Raw genomic sequence first — 5,393 nt, forward strand, 5'->3', positions numbered from 1 at the left:
AAATACATTAACTATTACTTGAGGAAAAAGTATTAGGGAAACCAATAGGAGTAAAGGCCAAAACATCCACTGGACCTGATAGTTGTATTTGAGGATTTTACCTGATGAAGGGGCTATGCTCCGAAAGCTTGTGATTTCATAAGAACATGTTGTGTCATGTGACTTCTCACTTTGCCCACCCCAGTCCAACAGTGGTACCTCCACATCACAACTTTAGTGAAGTGAAAACACCATTACCATAACATAAATTCATTGTGCAAGATAAAGTTATTCATAAAAATTACCTGAAGCATACAACATTCTTACAGGTTAAATATTTTTAACTGCTCTAATTTATCAAAATATTATCTTTTTTTAATATCATGGTTTGTTTTAAGAGCAACAGAAGAAATTTTATTAGCATTGCAGATGGTACGTTCCATACAGCTATCTAAAGAAAACAAATTATACAGCCCTGCAGTTAAACTTTGTCTCAAAACAATTCTTTGGCAGCTCTTCTACCTAAACAATAAATTGGAACAATCATAACAGCAAAAAATGGTGGAAATATCCTGGAGTTCTGAAAACAACAGATGCATAACTTGACATTTTGTTTGATATTTCTTACTATCAGATGAACCTGTAGTTCAACCATTATATGTCTTTCTGTTCTTTTGACTTTTTATACTCAGCAGAATAACTGTTACTGTTGAGCAATGGATTGCATCACTTATCATGTCAAGAATTTAGTCAGAATAAAGCATTCTCAGGATGAATATATAATACAGTAAGCCACCACTTAAAGCTGAAAATGTGCTCCTTAAATCATAAAACTTCAAGTGACACAACTTTAAGTGAATCATGGTTTCACATAGGCATCAATGTTAAAGCGAGAGTTAAGTTCTGGAGAAACTTCATTGTCTGAAGGAAGCACTAAAACATTACACTCTGTAACCTGAAATATTTTACGATGCTAAATCCCTACATGTCTGATGAAATAACTTTTAAAATCAAGTATATTTGAAAGTATGAAAGAACATGGCAATTTTCTTACTTACAGTACAGATACTTCCCACTGAATCAAGTTGAAGCAGCACAACGTTCAGTTCCAGTGACTTTATCAGGATGACAACTAACATCACAAATTAATCTGACAGAAATACTCTCCTTCTGCAGAAAATGGCTTTCCAGTGCTTTGATATGGGAAGTAAGAATTGAACTTGGGCTTAATAACAAAATGTCATCTCTCTACACCTGACTCCGTTTCCCGAGGGTCAACTCCCCTGTGGCCATGTGGATATGCAGCTTCATCTGATCAATACACATTGTAGCCAGCAGCTGGACAATGATCGGAGTCCTGCTTTTTGACTACACGTTTTCTGTTCCTCCCTAAGGTCACAGAAGCCCCTTTCACTCCATAGACCAGATTGGAATGTGAATCGCCACTTCAGTCACAGTTACCTTTGGCATTGACATGTATAAAATTCAAGAATCTAACTACCGCCTATTGACATTTAATGGCATTGCCATCGCTGCATACCCCACCATCAACATCCTGGCATCACCATTAACCAGAAATTAAACTGGACTAGCCACGTAAGTATAGTGGCTGCAACTGCAGGTAAGGGGCTGTGAATCTTTTGGCAAGTAACTCATCCCCTGATTCCTCAAAGTCTGTTCACCATCTATAAAGCACAAGTCAGGAGCCTGATGGAACACTGCCCACTTGCCTGGATGAGTGCAGCTCCATCAACACTAAAGAAGCTTGACATGATCCAGGACAAACCATTGTTTGATTGGCATCGCATTCACAAACATTCACTCCTTCCGCCACAACGCTCAGCAGTAGCAGTGTGTATCACCCACAAGATGCATGCAGAAATTCAACAAAGCTCCTTAGACAGCACTTTGTAAATCTGTGGCCACTACCATCTGGAAGAACAAGGGCAGCAGATACATGGAAATATTGCCACCTGCAAGTTCCCCTCTGAGATACCCATCATCCCAACTTGGAAATATATCACTGTTTCTTCTGTGTCACTGGGCCAAAATCCTGGAACTCCCTCTCTAAGGGCTTTGTGACTGATTCAAGATGGCTCCTCACCAGCACCTTCGTAAGGGCAACAATATATGGGCAAGAAATGCTGACCCAGCCAGTGACATGCATGTCCTGTGAATGAATAAAACAAAAATTCAGTTATTTATGTCTTTGCGCAAAGTTTGAGATAAGAAAGTGATGAGAAAGATTTGCAGTGAAAACTTCGAAACATATCTTTAAAGCCCCTTTACTTTCTCAGACGTACCAACTCAATTGACTTATTTTCTCTTAAGTCATGCGATGACAGCTGAAGCTACTCCTTTCTCTCACAGATAATGCTCATCTCCTGTTCACCTGCTTACACTGAAACTCCGACATTGGATTGGATCTGGCAGGGAATCGGGCACAGGGAGAGGCTACAGGTCAGGGAGTCAAACATAGGGAGTGATCACAGGTTTTGGAGTTGAGCATGGGAAGTGACCTTGGGAAATAACATTAAAAACATCTTGCAATATTCAATCTAGTTATAACTTCACTATTAATTTATTTGTGTTCAAGCAAAGCAATGTTAAAAAATTGATTTGAAACAAGGACTTAACACTTAGTTATAGCGGTGTTCCCTCTGCTTTGACCCAACAGGAAGTTTAGCTCACCGTCATTGCATTTCATGGAATTAGTGAGAATGCACTTAACTTAATGGACACAAGTATTAGATGAATATTTGTCCTTGAACCTGCAAATTTTGTCATGTTAATGTTTGAAGGTGCACCAACATGATGAGGTGGAGCCTAGAACTTACAATCTGTGAAGCAATTGCTCTTACCTTCCGTCATCTTCTAAATTACAGAGTGTGATAGAAATCAGAGTGTTTTACCATATCAAGAGTGGGCAGAGTAATTGCTGTGAGTTAAAGAAATGTAAGCTATAGCTATGTGTGGTCTGTCAAAGGCAACACAATAGACACACTGAAAATAAAAAATGCTGGAGATCACAGCAGGTCAGGCAGCATCCATGGGAAGAGACAGCAAGCTAGCGTTTCAAGTCTAGATGACTCTTCAACCTTGAACATTCTAAAGCCTCCCATCTTTATCGCTGGATAAGGTTCATCTAGATTCAAAATGTTAGCTTGCTCTCTATGGACACTGCCTGACCCACTGTGATCACCAGCATTTTTCGATTTCAGTACAGATTCTAGCATCTGCAGTAAATTGCTCCTACCAGTAGACACACACCCATACAGTGAAGGTAAAACATACTTGAGAACTCTGTTCCTACTGACCCTTAGGCACCAACCTGCTGTGTGCAGGTTCAATTCCTTGATCCAAGCACTCCTGACCATTTCAAACAAGCTGAACCCCACTAATAACTGTGATGCAGTAACAATGTTTGTCCACCTGGAAAAATGGAGCCTACTTGCCACCTTGACTTCACACCTTGGTCTGTGGAACCTTAGCTAGGGATAAAGATGGGAGGCTTTAGAATGTTCAAGATTTCATTTGCAGCTGTACAGAGATTCTCACAAACAGATAATTGTCAGCAGTGAATATATATTTACGTTAGCTGTGGAGGAGACTACTTTCAATCATCCTACTAAAGTGCAAAACAAAAGTAGTGGTATTATCCCAAGAGTCAATCCAAAATAGTTTCACTGACCTGTAGACTGCTTTGCATCATATTCCAATGCAGATTGTCACATATCACTTATACAAGTGACGATCAATACATATGTTTATGATAACAGAAGAAACAAATTGATAATCATCAATTGTAGAGATTGTTTGAAATGGGGATTAACATTAAATGATACAGCTGAGATCCCATAGTTATCAAAAGGAAAGGATGAATCAACATAATGTCAGATACCAGAAAAAGCTTAATCTTATACCAATCCACATTCCTATTTGATTTTCAGATTTTTATTTGGTTGCCTAACGTCAAATTTGGAACCATTTTCTCCCCCCCCCATATTGTCTTGCTCCTCTTTGGATCTCAATTAAATAGAAAAATCCTTCACACATGCTACCTTTTGAAATCAACTGTTCTGATTGCTTATTTGTCCTTCAAATAGTCTCTTTAAACACTTATACATTGTTTTTATCAGTGTCCCAACTTATCTTTGTATCAATTCTTTAGATTTTCTTCCTGAATTATGTATATTATAACTGTGCATTATTTAACTCAGTATTTGTGTTCATAAGTCTTATGTACAGTTACACAAATCAGAAGGCAAACTTACAAAGGATAAAATGAATGAATTAGAATAATTTCCAAATTATAGATTACTTTATTATTTTCTTTGTCTCTGGTATTATGTTGATTCATCCTTTTTGTTTTGTTAGATATCGGATCTCCTGTATCCCCATATTAATTGCCATTTCAAATAATTACCACAATTGATGACTGTCTTTTTATTCCCTATTTCCTCTTAGAAACATATACATATATATAATGATAGATATTTGGATAAAGTGATTATATGGTAAAAGCAGGTATATGAAATTAGATTGCAGACACAAACTCCTTGAAGGACAGAACAAACTGGCAGGAAAACTGGCCTAAGCCTGGTCTATGGTCCTCTGTTCCATCCTTTCCGAATACTCTAATACTCTGACTCCAGTCTCTTGTATATTTGTCCCTCACTTAACCCATCATTAAACTCAAACTCAAACACAGGTGGCGGAATCTATTTCATCAACTTATTCTTTGGTCACCCTCTTCTAACCTATGCCAGTCCTGAAGAAGGGTTACACCCGAAACGTCGACTTCTCCACCTCCTGATGCTGCCTGGGCTTGTTGTGTTCTTCCAGCCTCCTGCCTGTCTACTTCTTGACTTAATGCCTGTTTTCCTCACACCTAACATTAGACATGTTAGATTAATATAATTATTTTATTGTCATGGTTAGAAAATCAGATTCACCACTAGATGGAAGCAATGCAGAAAGTATTAATACTACTGAGGATTGGATGAGGTAACAAAATGTTATAACTATCGAGTGGTGTTTTTCTGAAATGAAATTAGCTATCACTAAATAAAATATTTCACTTTGAAGGAATAGATGTTACTGTAGTGAGATAAATGTTGATTAGAGTTAAAGCAATATCCATAAATTAAAATTGCCTTTAGTGTTGCACCTGTGTAAGTCACCTTACTACACCACTGATAAAGAATATGGAGAGAACAACAAAATGTTAATTTCAAAATATCAGTTTCCCATCATCTTGTAAAATTATAGAAGATTGCACTCATAAAACTGGTTGATACTGATTGAAGTTCCTCCAAGAACTAATTTGTCATCTGCCTGTTTCACATGCACAAAAATAGCATGGAATTTGCAAAGTAAACATGAAGAGGCCTTGTGTGTATAAATATCCCTTT

The sequence above is a fragment of the Chiloscyllium plagiosum genome, chromosome 22, assembly GCF_004010195.1.
Source record: "Chiloscyllium plagiosum isolate BGI_BamShark_2017 chromosome 22, ASM401019v2, whole genome shotgun sequence".
Lineage (NCBI taxonomy): Eukaryota > Metazoa > Chordata > Chondrichthyes > Orectolobiformes > Hemiscylliidae > Chiloscyllium > Chiloscyllium plagiosum.